The sequence below is a fragment of the Tamandua tetradactyla genome, chromosome 1, assembly GCF_023851605.1.
Source record: "Tamandua tetradactyla isolate mTamTet1 chromosome 1, mTamTet1.pri, whole genome shotgun sequence".
Taxonomy (NCBI): Eukaryota; Metazoa; Chordata; class Mammalia; order Pilosa; family Myrmecophagidae; genus Tamandua; species Tamandua tetradactyla.
In genome coordinates this window covers 53,121,759-53,136,241 of record NC_135327.1, presented here as the reverse complement: position 1 = coordinate 53,136,241, position 14,483 = coordinate 53,121,759, and the positions used below count along the sequence as shown (strand labels likewise).

The window sequence follows — 14,483 nt, the reverse complement described above, 5'->3', positions numbered from 1 at the left end:
CCCTCCCTTATAGGTTCTCTCCTCCTTCCCACCCAATCCACAAAGGCAGAAGGACTGATATTTCCCATTCTAATGCACACTGGCTGGTACCTTCCCAGTGTCATATCCTCTTTTCTCCCTGCAACCATCAACTTCAAGGCTTAAACCACATAATGTAGCAACCTGTGATATAAGTCAGCTCAACACAACTCTCAGTACAGAATTACCCAAACGCAAGGAAAACGGGAACATCGGGGGATGAAAATCCATCATTCTAAAATAATACTCCCAGATCATCATTTTATTTGAAAATCATTTCTTTCAATATGCTATTTATTAATTTCCTTAGAATGAACTTCCTCAAAACCCAAAGCTGATGGAGCCACTGCACATCTTGTCCTAGATGGAGATTTCCGAACAAATTATCAGTTTAATGGTCTAATCTTAGAGGAGACAAATTAAAGGACTTTTATACTTTTACACTTTCACACACGGCCAAACCCATTGCCCCACCTCCCTTTCCTGTTACCTCCCTCCATTTTCCCCATCCCTCCTTCCCTTCACTTCCCATTGTCTCCAACCCACTCCTCTAGTTGGCCCTCCTGGTGCTTTTCCACCCTGAAAACCCAGTGCTGGAAAAGAGGACTTAGAGAGCCGTTCAACCTAAGAGGTACTGCATGTGTGATGAAAAAAAAATTAGAACAATTATGCTCTTTAAAATTTGACTCCTATTCAATGTTTCGGTTTCCCTGAGCTTCAGGCTAAATATTACTCAGAGTCATGTAAGGCAGGATGATTTCTTACCAATTATCTGAAAGGCCCAGAGAACGGTGCTTACATCAAAGCCAGGCCTAATGACAAAGGACACCTGGCCACTGCAAACACAGGCTCTCTCAGCAGCTCACTCCATTTGGCAAAAAGCTATTTCCATCTCAGCCGCAACATAACAAAGAACTAATTGATGGGAGCATTTTTCCATCTTTCAAAAAATAAATTGAGCCAACCCCACAAGCTCATCTAGAAGAATTAATTAGGGAATAGGAAATCTCCAAAGCCATCCTTAAATTAAGATTTAACAAAGCCCAGGGAACAGATGGCTTTTCGTCTGAATTCTTTAAACCTTTAGCACTCCGCTAATTCCCCTACAGGAATGAAAAAAACATCCTAAATGAATTTGAGCAAACCATTTCACCAGGTGTTCAGTTCCTCTAAAGTTCCTTTTGTAATAGGAAAAAAATAATAAAACAGGTATCCTCTCTACCGGTATTATTACAATTTCAATTGTACATATGAGTCTTTCCCCAAGGGCTCATTCTCAGCCTCCCCAATGTTTTTGACTACCAAGCTGGAGGGTGGGGGATTTCCTTAATTGGTGCAGCTGACCAGGGCTGACTGCTCACAGCACAAGGCTATGTCAACACACACAAAACTAAGTTGAGAAATGAGGCCCTCACTCAAGCAAAGTAGAAAAAATAGGGAAGAAATTTGTTACTTTTGTCTCACATATCTGGGGATTTCTGGGGCAAGGTTTGGGGAGGGTAGATTTGTATCCTAAGAGTTGCGTAGTATGTGCAAATTTGACACGGTGGGAAATAGTGAGGGGGAGGGGTACTGCCTCTCATTTGCATACTTAATGAAAAGCTTCCTAATCGGGCCTCTTCAAAGGTGGGAGTTATACTTTTTTCAAGAGGCATTTAAATACCATGTCCCATGAGAATTCAGTACATTTGTTAAAGTTATTTATGACACATTTATTCTTACTTTTGACTGTATGATATTATTTGGGATGCTGATATCCATTCCTTTATTTGTTTGTTTTTTATTTATCAACAATTTACATTATACATGATCTATACCCACAGACTGAATCATGACAGAGAAGAAGAAAGGAACGGAGGTAACTCTGAGATAACACACCATTCTGATACTGGAAAACTCTGACTGGTGGATAAACACGCATTGAGCGATGCTAGAGGCCATAGGAAATAGTGAAGGGAACCTGAGTCCTTAAAGGAAAACATCCAAAGTCCATGAATTAAGCAGAGAAGGGGGGGTTTGGTTCGCAGTGCTCAGGCCAAGCTCCAACCCCCTGCACCAGCAGACCCAAAGGCTCAGACCTTCACTAGCAATAGCTCTCTGAGTTCCTTTTTTCTCACCTGCCAAGTACCTGCCCACAGTGGTTGCTGTAACAGCACTTGTCCTCAAGGCACACACCCATCCTGTGTATGCCACCCTAGAAAAAACATCTGACTGTAGGAAACCCATTCCTGTCGTGGTAGATAAAAGGGGATTTCAGAACCAGGAGTTTTTTTGTTTGTTTGTTTGAAAAAGGGCTGCTGAACTGAAACTTCCAGTAGCAGAAATTAAGCTAAATTTAACTAAATAAATAATAGTCACAAATAAACAAGGAAAATCAAATCAGCCTATTGGTTATAGCGCCCATTTAATCAATAACATTCGCTAAGCATTCTACCAGGAGCTAGGGATATTCTAGTGAGTAAAATAGAAATGACCACTGTCCTCATAGAATTCTATATTCCTTTAGGGGAGACAGCCAAATATCACCACATATGTATAATTTTAAGCTATAATAAATTTCATGAGGAGTAAAGGACAAGGAAATATATAAAAGAAGAAACCAGTCTAGGCTGCAATGTTCAAGGGAAGCATTCCTGGAAAATGAATTTTTGAACTTCTACCAGAAAAATGAGTGGGTATTAACTATTGTGAAGTTGATAGAGGATAGAGTGCAAACCAGTGAAGGGAAACAGTGTGTCAATGGCCCTCAGAGAGGATCTGGCTGAGGGCATTTAAGGAATTGAAAGAAATCAGTGCGGCTGGAAGGAAGTCAGCAAAGGCAGGGAGTGCTGCAGGTAGGGTAAATCGTGCGAGGCCTTGAGGGACAATAGAAGCCTCATCTTTGTTTGGTTCTCCATGGAGCAGACCTTGAGGCAAGGGTTCCAATACAAGTAGATTATCAAGGAAGTGATCTGTGGATCACCAGTATAAGAGAACTGATACTTCTCCAATATCGCAATGCAGCCAATAAAGGAATGGTTATCAAATAAGTTATGACTGAGGGCCACTGGAACTTAATTCAGCTCCCAGGGAGACAGTGTAGAACATACATCTCAAAATTATCCTGCGCAAGGAGTGAAGGAGCTAGTCTCTTTAGTCACCAGTTCCCATTAACCTTTGATAGAGGGTTGCTGGGGCTGAGGGACCCATTGAGTTTCCAGCACTTCAGGACCACTGTGCCTGTGGTTGGACAGAGTGGGCTATGGGGGACCACCAGAGAAAGCCCTGGGGCAGTGGCAGTCAAGGCTATGGGGCAACCATGATGAGGCCGGAAGGGACGTGGGAGGGTGCTCAAGTTATTTGCTCCATTGCCACAGGTTCACACTCGTATCCTCTTTTCTGCTTACAGAGCATTAGTAATGTCAGAAAGCAGCAAAATTACATCTCCATTTTTGCTACATTCATCACATCCTCTACATTAATATAAGGATACTGCACCTTACATATGTGAGTAGTAAAGTCTCAAGTACATTACCCATCTGATATTCTCAAAACTCTCTGTGGTAAGTAGGGGTTATTTCTCCAACTTCCCACAAAAGAAAACTGGGAATTACAGAGGCAGTGCAAAATTTCAAGGCCACGTCTCTAAAGTAGGGGTACCTGTGATTTGATTAAAAGCATCAGATTCCACAGTTGTTATTCTTCCCAGCATGTAATGTCTTACCAGGTGACACGATAAGAGGATACGTAAATTTGACTAAGACCTAAACCCAACCGACTTCAGGTTACCTAGGAAAAACAGCTCTCCTTTATCTTAGTCCATCTAATTCTAAAATATCACAGCTTTCAATTTTGAATGCTAATAAAGAGTAGTAACAAGATAAAAATAAAAGGATTGTGTTTCCTTTATAATAGATTAATGTTTAATATATTTTAAGTGATTAGCAAAACGATTAATCACGAAAAATAAAGATAAGAAGAGGAGCATGATTGATTTAAATGTCATCTGAAAGTGAATGATGTTTATGGAAGTCAACACTAAGAGAAAAAATAAATGTCACAGGGAAAATACTATACTCCTTTTAAGACTAAAATTCTAGTTCTTAAGCCTTACAAGTAAAAGTGAATGGAACTAAACTGAGAGAGAAGCTTGCCTTTCTGAAATTCTAGCAATGTATGAAAAGGTTCACCAAGTCTACTCAGGTCAATTTCTTAAACATACATTTGGGCAGCAGAAAATAATTTCTCATATCCAGGTATTACAGGTCAAATGTGAACTTCGGGGGCAGAGGTTGTGTTTTATAGGTGTGTACTTTAATGTGATTCTCATACTCTAGTTTATGATATGCCTTTTCAAAGGGAATATTTCACTCTGTCGGCCAGAGAGCAGGTCTTACTGCTGATTATGTGTCGAGTCTTGAACATCATCCCAAATCGTCTGAAAAAAGAAAAAAATGAGTCCCATCAAGGCTTTGCACTATGCAACAAGAGGAGAGCATAAAGAATAACCTGGTCTGATGGTCTGAAAGTGTCCTCCATAAAAAAAGAAGGAGAGAAAATGTATAAGTAAGAAAGCAGATTTTTTGGAGTGCCTATTTTCCAGGGGAATTTCTGCTGATGGTGCAGCCTGGCCCCATAGTTCCCAAAATGCCTGATTCCATTTCCTGCAGTGCACCATTCCTAGATAATTGTTGTCCTAGAAGGATGGGAAAGTATTTATTTATTTTTTTCATCAAGATGACAAAATATCACTTTCAAAGGAGACACTGCAATAATAAAATTGCTACATGTTCTTGACAAGGGAAGTGTTTGGACTTGGGGGATTCTTTATTTATATTCAGTCTAAGTTTTGAAGCACAATCTATTTTTAATATCCTCTCCATCTGGCAGTTAAATATACTATAAATGAAATGGGAAAAAATATCATACTATTGATGAATTTAAAAAACCTGCCTCATGGACCTCAAGAACAGCCTCCACCAGTAGTAGAAATCATAATGATTTTTGGCTAGTTTTGCTCTAATTGCAGAGAATGCTCATTCATGCATGTAAAGAAATGCCCACTAATAATGGAATCTAAGTTTCTCAGTCACACCCAGATTGAAATATTTAGAAATTATATGTATTAGATCTATAAGAAACTTGGACAGAAAAATGCCACCTTTGAATTTATAGACTACTTAATCTAAACTCATCTACATCTGTGCTGGTTTGAATCTGTTGTGTACCCCAGAAAAGCCAAGTTCTTTAATCCTCATCCCATATTGTTAGGTGGGAACATTTTTATTGTTTCCATGGAGATGTGACCCACCCAGTTGTGGGTAGTAACTTTCGTTTAGATGGTTTCCATGGAGATATATCTCCACCCATTCAGGGCGGGGTTGTTTACTGGAGCCCTTTAAGAGGGGACCGTTTTGAAAAAGCTTGAAAGCCACGAGAGCCAACAGAACGGACAGAGCCCCAGGGAACCCGCTGAAGAAGTCTGGCAAAAAAGCTCACAGGTCTCACCATGTGCCTTTCCAGCTGACAGAAAAATGCTGAACATCATCGGCCTTCTTGAACAAAGGTATCTTTCCCTGGATGCCTTAGATTGGACATTTTCACACCCTTACCTTAATTTGGACATTCTCCCTGCCTTAGAATTGTAAACATGCAACTCAACAAAATTCCCTTTTTAAAAGTCATTCTGTTTCTGGTATCACGCATTCTGGCAGCTTACAAACCAAACCAATATCTTATTTCTCTTTCTGCCAAATATAAAACGGTTTCTTTTGGTGATTCTCCTTCTACTGTCTTATGACACCTTTAAAAATATCTGGCAAGAGGATTTCATTTTAACATTTCCCATATCAACGATTCATTGTTGACTCCACATTTGTTTCCTTCAAAGTTTGCAGCAGAAATAACGTTTGAGGGTGGTTTCATTTGCTTCTAATTGCATTGTGAACCCATTCCATCTAGTTAAATGAAATTACAGAGGTAAGTGATACTTGGGGTGATACCAAACATTCATTTAACAAATTATTTTCAAAGATGCTACTTTGCTCTTCTCATACAAAAGACTAAAAGCCAAGATCTTAATCAAAGGTTTTTTAAAGATGTCCTCAATCCTTGACGTCAAAGGCATCCAAGGTCTTGGGTGGTCTGTCTTCTCTCCACACCTTTCCCTCTGGGAGTCATCACAGAAGAGAAGCACATGGAAATTCATCATGCTAAGGAAACAAGGATGATGGATGCCCCATTTTTTAGAAGAAATGGCAGTGCCTGCTGATTTTACCTGCTTTGTGGGAAGATCTTTTAAAAAAGGAAAACTACAGTTTTAGGCATCTGCGGATATTGTATGGTTTTGCCACTGGCCACAAACCACATTTCAAAAAATTTCTTGAGACTTTCACTGTCAATGATTTGGCGAGACTTTCAGCAAACAAAGTGTTTCAGAAACTGACGTCAATAAAATACTGTGTGCTGAGTGATGAGATATTTCTCTTATAAAGAGTGCCCAGCAAATTGCTCACTCTTCGTCACAGCTGATAAACATTTTTACTGTTCTTAGTAATAAAAGGACATGTGAGAAAATGAAAACATTCAAGGTTTTTAATATGATTATTGCACTAACATTTCTCACTCATGGAAGATTTTAAGAACAGAATATGAAATATTCTTATTTAACAAGACATAAAATTCAGACCTGTGTAAATGAATTTAAATCATTTAAAGCATCCAATGAAAGAACATCACATTTGTGGAATTAAACTGTTTCTCAATGAGTCCATAGTTATATGATATTTAACAATTTAAAATTTTTCCAAAAAAATTATGAAGCTGGCATATGAGGAAAAACAGTAATTTAGCCTGTAAGTCAACTTAGTTAACCTCCCAGCACTCTCCTCTCAACACAGCGTTATTATTTTCATATCTCACCTACATCCACCTTTTTGTAGCTGCCCTATTACTTTCATTTTACAAATAAGGAAATGAAATTCTAGATAAGGATATTATATGATAGAGCAGTGGTTTCCACACCTGTCTACACATTGGAATCACTTGTGGAGCTCTAAAAAAATACTGATGCCTCTGCATCCACCCTAGAGGTTGTACTTCATTTGGTCTAGGGTGTGACCTACACGTTGGAATTAAAAAAAAATCCCTAGGTAATTCTAATGTGAAGATAATTTTTGAAATCCCTTAGTATCAAGTTTTAGAATCACATACTCTTTTAGGTGGGGATTCTTGGAAGTTACTGATTCTCTGTATATAGCCCTAAACATTAATCAGAGAATTCTAGAAACCAAGGATACACAATCACTATTTCTAATGCCACAATTTCATAAAAGGGACGTTATTTTCCTTTGGGCTTGGTGATCAACTTGATGCCTAACATGTAAGTGTTGCTATGACGATGATGATATCTAAGTTAAATGTGTACTTAGTCTGTGCCAGGCATGCACTGCAAGTATTTTTGCATGTAATTTTCATAACACTGAAAGTCTACTAACCCCATTTTATCCCTGAGAAATACAAGCTACAAAAAGAAGGTGATTTAGCTTACTGAAGGCTACAAAGCTAAGAAGTAGCAAAGAGAAAATTCAGACCCAGATATGCCAGAACCTAGGGCCCTTGCTCTTGAACTCCATAATATTTAAAATGGCCTCAATGTTAGTGGAGGATAATGACAAAACAGTTTCAACCATGGCTGAGCTGTACAACAGTCAAAATATCCTTGTTATATGGTGCGTGAATATATCAATATAATTGCATTATAAATATTTTTGTCAAATTTATCCTTGAAGCGATTTTAACTTTCTTTTTTGTGGGTCCCTGGTTTTTCTTCATTATATCTCAAAAAATAAAATTGAGTGTCTAATCCTGCTTCTCCCTTTCTCAAATTATATCATTATTTCCCCATTGACCATTCATTCATTCAACAGTAAAAGAATAAAAGAAGCCTATTCATTTAAGCATCTGTTGTTTCGGGTTTCTGTTTAAAGCAGCTAAAATAATCTTTTAAACTATACACATGAGATGGAGTTAAATATAGACTAGGATCCATCAATGTGAGGCAGGAAAACGTCATCAACAACTTAGAGAACCATTCCCACAGTACAGAGTGTCTGAATAGAAAGCAGAAGGCATCCAGGGAACTTCCCCACTGCACACCTGGATTCCTAGGAGCCTTTCCACAATTTCTCATTGATTATTATATCCCCAAAGAGTTTTAAAGAAAATAGTTTTTAAGAAAATATAAACATTTCCATTCTCTTTGAGATTGTTATTTTTCCAAATGATCCAAATACTATCTAACCAAAAGCATGTCAAATCTCATATTGCATTGCCATGGTCTCTACTTTATAGGTATACTTTATGCCATAGCCTCTACTTCATGTGCAAACAATGAAAAAATCAGAAGCTAAATATGAAAGATTTTGGAGGGAATTAGAACATGTGTTTTTCTATGAAATAAGTTTTTTCCTCAGAAATCTCTAATCCTTATTCCTAATCTGAGAGAACAAACATGTATAAAAAGGAAAACCAGCTGGTAGAAATCACTTTTGCAAGTAAAAGTCATCACTAGCAAATTTTTAAAATCAGTAAAATACACAGTAGACTATATTCCACAGAAATCTGAAGGAGATATGTAGTGCATACACCACAGAGATTCATCTAAAACGCAGGAAAAAATAGATATGGGGAGAAAGACCACAATCAAAATATGAGAAGTAAGTCATATAGAATAAAGAGACTGAATAAACGTGGAACAGGATTCCTGAAATCCTGCTTCCACAGGAAACAGAAGCACAACTCAAATTAGCCATTTCTTCTCTACCCTTAAGAAAATTTTTGAACAATTAGTTCAAGGGATTATGAATACTAGGTATTAATAAAAATCAACCTACTTTAAGAATACAAATGAGTATGAGTGCTGAATCATTATACTGATATTGGTAGCCTCCAGCACCTTAGAGCAGCTAGAAATAAAAACCTAAAATTGTAGCATTGTAACCCATACCAAACTTTGAAATCTGTTCTACAACTAGTTGTTGAAATGTACTTTGAAATTTATTGCTTTTATGTATATATGTTATTTAAAGAGAAGTAGGAGTATAACAGAGGAGACAGAATTTAACAAATGAATATGACTGCTGAATCATTATATTGGTATTTCTTTTGGTCTCCAGTGTCTTGGAGCAGCTAGAAAAATAGAAAAAGTCCATACCAAACTTTAAAATTTGTTCTATATCTACTTGTCAAAATGTACTTGGAAATTTATTGCTTTTTTGTATAAATATTATATTTCATAAACGTTAAAAAGAATTTGAAAAATAATACATTGGTGATTTATTTTTATTATTTTGTATATAAGGATAATATAAAAAAAGTCTATGCAGAAAGGAGGAAAGGAAGAGCTATAGGTTGCCATTACACAGCAATACAGCATGAGAGGTGGTCAGCAGAATCATTTTCATGTTTTCTGGGAGCGGTGGGGGGGGATGTGTGACCCAAGAATTCCAACCTTAGCCAAGTCAGCATTCGTTAGGGAGGGCAGAAAGACCTTCTCAGACATGAAATGACTCAGAAAATTCATTACCCATTTATCTGTCTTGAAAAAAATTACTCAAGGAAGTACTTCATTCAACCAAGAAATGAATCAAAACCAAGACATTAACTCAATTTGAGGGTACATGTGATTCAAAAAAGGCAATGAGTAATTATTGGCATCTGAGTAATTATTATAAACATACTTATGAAGCTTGACAAATGTCAAAATGTAATTCTTGGATAAGAAAGTAAATAGTGTTAACATATAAGTTAATGACAATATCAAGCTTTATTTCAATAAAACTAGGCTATGAACTGTAGTGAGGAAATGGGAAGATATAGAAGTAGTCTAAGTTTCTCTTCTTATTGATATATAGTAAATCAATTATGTTTTGTTAATAATATTCATAAAGTTATTAATTTATTTAGAAAATTGTCATTTAGAATCTTCTCCGGGCCAGCACCTGGCTCAGTGCTGGTGTTGCAGAGATAAATAAGCACGTCTGGATCCCTACCTCACAATCTAAATAACAAAAGAAAAAAAAAGGTAAAATAATTAAAGGGCATAAAGGGAACATGTATAACTTAAAAATCACTACAGGGAAAAATTGTTAAGAAAAGTAAAACAATTTTCAAAAGATAGGAAAAAAGATAAAAAGGGATACAGGAAACCAATATGATTTTACTAAAACTGAAACTTAAGAATATTTAAAAAACAGTGATGATCTTTATTTTTTGCATGGGCAGGCACCAGGAATCAAACCCAGGTCTCCGAAAAAACTCTGTCTGTTAAGCCACCGTGGCCCACCCAGTGATGTTGTATTTTAAGCAGAATGATGCCAGTCAGGATCTGTGGGGGAAAAAATAGTGATAAGAATAAACCTTATAGTGCACCTGCCAAAACTTACAGAATATTTTCTAAACCTACACTCAAAGAAAAATAACATTTTAATGATAACTAATATTAAAGTAAATAACCTAAGCATTCAAACTAAGATGCTAGAAAAAATCACTACTATATATAGTGAAATACAGTAGTTTTATAATCTGGAAAAAATAATAAGTGATACATATTTTAAAATATTATTGCTTTAGTCTTTATAGATTATGAACCAAATAAGAAATGCACATTTCAACCATGACTTTTCTAAAATCAGATTAGAATATGTGGTTCCTTCTTAGTTCAGTTGCAAGGAAACATCTTTTCTGCCCTCAAATTTGTAGGGATATAATTTTTACATCAAATATTTCGTTAAATTACAGACTGAAATGATAGCTTTCTTTAGTTCATTCCCCATTATTCTCAGGTTTATCATGCTATATTTTTTACTATGCCTAATTTTTATACCAACCCCAAATGGAGGTAGCATACAGTGGTGGCGTGCTGGTAAGCTTTTATCAACCAGTCCATTTTGGTGGAGGTGGGCAGGAAGGCACTGATTTATAGCATTTGCTCCTGTCTGTGGGATCATTTCATGTTCAATTTCTAGCTTTCATATTGGCATAACTGAACACAGAGTTGGGAAAAAAAATGCACACAATCAATTCTCATTAGACAGTGTAGGCTGACTTCAGCATACCCATACATATGAGGCATAAATGAATGTGAGAATACATAATGATGGATGGATGGATGGATGGATGGATAGATGGGTGAGTGGATAGATGGAGAGATAGAGTAATATATAAAGATGCATACATACATACATACATACATACATACATACGTACATACATACATACACAGAGAGAGGAATTAAGGAGGGTGGGAGGGAGGAAGGTGAGAGGGTAGGGAGAGAAAAGGGAAGGGGTGGGATGGGAAGGGATATTTAAATCAACCATCTTATATTGGAAAGTTGGAAAATCTTCATGACATTTAGCAAAACATCCTGACTTAAAAAAAATATAAAGCACAATTATGCCTATTGTCAAGATGAGAAAGCTGAGTCTCAGGGAGTAGGCTCATTTGCTAAGCCATAAGTGATACAATGGGGCAGGGATGGAGAATGACAAATTCACCTGACTTCTCCCTCTATCCTTCCAGCACCCTTGGAAGCACTAGAAATTAACCTCCATCAAGTTGCAACTCAGATGGAGATGCCTGAGAGCCCTTTTGTGAAAGCAGGACCACCCCTATTCCCCCTTTTCTTCTTTCTTCCATTACCTTAGGTGTAGTGAGTATGAGCCTTGTCCCTAAAATGTGAACGCAAAACATGAAGCACTCCTTTGTTTACATTTCACCATATGCACCATAATGCCTAGATGCTGAAAAATTCACTTGATTCTTCCCCATGTCATCCATACCCACATGAAAGACCTGTGAAGGGCTCTGGAATTGTACACAGCAAAGCATTCATGTAGGTCATCAGGCCATCCTGTGGTTACCCTGAGCACCACTGAATGCCTCACTGTCCAGGCCTACATCTTCCCATGAAGCAGCTTCCCATTTAAGGGCCATGCTTGAGTGGTATGCAAGCTCTGTGCCCTGTGGGAGCCTTGGAGTATCTCCAGTCCAGCCTCCTATGCTTATCCAACAGCTATTCTTCTGCCACATTTCATGGGTTCCCATCACTCATGAAACCCCAAACTATTCATGTTCTCTTGGGGAATTTCTGCCTTTCTGTTCTTACCTGGTTGTCTCACCTATCCCTCAATTCATCTAATCAATGACCTTGGGCTAGTAGGGAAAACGTCAGTTGGAGTTGACGAATGGAAGAGAAATCTCAAGTGCAGTGGTTCAACCCAGAAATAAATTCCAAATTACAATTCTGATGGAAGCTAACAAGAAGTTCAAAACGTCATGAGGGAATTTGGGAAGACTTCTTGAGAAAGGACCAATCAATACAGACCTGAAATGTAAGGATTAAGGAAGCCTAGTCAAGCATCTCAGGGAGAGGAAAAAGTGTGTGTGATGTAACAGTGGGAGCAAACATGGTACATACGAGTCCCTGGCATATAGTATGTATTCAATAAGTGGACATAATTTTAATGATAATAATTATCATTAGTAGTAGTATTTATTAAATACCTTGCTTGTCTAAAGAGGATATATTCCCAAGTTTAGGACAGAGACAACTAGGAAACGTAAAACATGGAAAGGACTCAGAACATGAGAAAAAGCATCACATTCTAGAAGCAGGAGGGAAAGGAGCAGACCTGTGGCGGCGGGCCTTGCAGTGCTCCACTGGCAGTCAGGCAGGCAGAAAGAAGCCCCATAAGCAGGAGGCCCCTGTTCTCCTTCCACTCAGTACCTCACAGAGGAGAGGGACACACTTCCTCTTTCCCTCTCTTCCACTTCCTCATTCATTCCCCTTCCCACAAACTCCTGCTCACACTCATTTCAGTACCACACGTGCCAGAAGGAAAGGTAAGCTTTGAAGGGGAGATGGTGACCCCTTAACTGGTGATTTGGCTCCTGCTTTGTAACTAGCTCCCTTAAATTCTCAGCTTACTATAACCACAAAATATATATTTTGCCTATTCTCAGGCAACTGACATAGGCAACAATCTAAACATGTAAATAGATAGCAGTTATCACCTTGAGAGCAGCGTTCTCTTTGTTTCAGAATTCACAATGAATTCCATATATTTTGCTATGAGGATACATCTTGTCTACCAGAAATCCCCAAATATCCTACTAAATGCTGCCCCCAGATAAACCAGACCCCAAACCTCAGGAAAAGATTAAAGTTTCCATAGGACTCAACATGGGGTGTGTTCACTTGGGATTTTTCTCTTCTTAATTAAATATCATCCAGTCCCTGTATCAGAAAATGGAAAATACAAATTGAAATGTCACCAAGATACATAGTATTCCAAGGTTGTCTATGAAATTTCACTGCAGCTATTATTAGATAATTGTCAAGGATATTCTTTGAAAACACAAACAATAGACTTAAAAGGCCATAGAACGTGTTAATATTACTAAACAAGAACATTATGTCACATTTCCTAAGAATGATATTATCAACATATAACACTCACTGATAATAGCAGATGGGCGGGTTTTTAAATTTATTTTAAACAAAAGGGTGGTTTAATATGAAATGTATTCAATCCTGTGCTAAATTACCCCTATCCTTTGTCAGGTAACTAATACCTGACCTGAAAATGCATCTGAAAGAACTAATACTAGTTACTTCCAGTGTCTCAGAATTTTCCAAAAATCTTTCACCGAGCCAAACTGAAAAGCTGAAAGTTTTTGGAAACTCATTGGTATGCTACTTACTGAATGATAACAGAGTCTATCTGCCATTAAATTTGATAATCAAAATGGAAAATTTTATGGGATTTCATGAATCCTGAAGTTGGGACAAGGTCACAGAAAATATGTGATTAGATCATCATCCAAAAGACTTTTAAAGTAGTCAGCGTAAACTTTTAAAATAACTAAACAGTTTGGATATATAATTCTACTGAATGATAAATGCTAGTCAGAGAATCAAGTATTGAAATTCTAAGCTCAATGCAAGAAAAACAGGATTATGTATAATAAACATTTATTAATTTGTGAGTTATACCTTACTTACTTCTCAATTATGTTTGGATAATTTGCATTTTAAAAGAAAACATGCAATAAGGCTTTTCCCTTCTTTAAATAGCAATAGAATCCCTTTGAGAAATATGGCATTACTTGCATAAAACCAGGCCAGAGAAGTAGAGGAGCATAATCAAGGTAGAAGGAAGAACATGCTTACTGCATAGACCATCAATAGTATCTGCCATGGGAAGGTTATAGAAATCTTACAGAACCAAAAATGAAATAGAACACAGCCTTGGCTGTGCTAAAGTCACATGTTCTGTTAATGTTTGGTAACGACATGCTCCCTATTTGCTTCCCCAAAATGAATCAAAATCAAGCATTGTTATCCAGGATCCATTTTTTATACTTGAATGCCACATTTTATATCAATTATGCTTTTTATACAAAAGATTTATTATGCAATTTT

General features: G+C 37.2%; 1 protein-coding gene across 6 annotated transcripts in view; it reads right to left on the bottom strand.

Annotated features, from left to right (window-relative positions):
* LOC143646627 (uncharacterized) overlaps positions 1-14,483 on the bottom strand; it is a 214,373-nt gene that overhangs the window by 46,631 nt on the left and 153,259 nt on the right. The gene's annotated exons all lie outside the window — the stretch shown is intronic.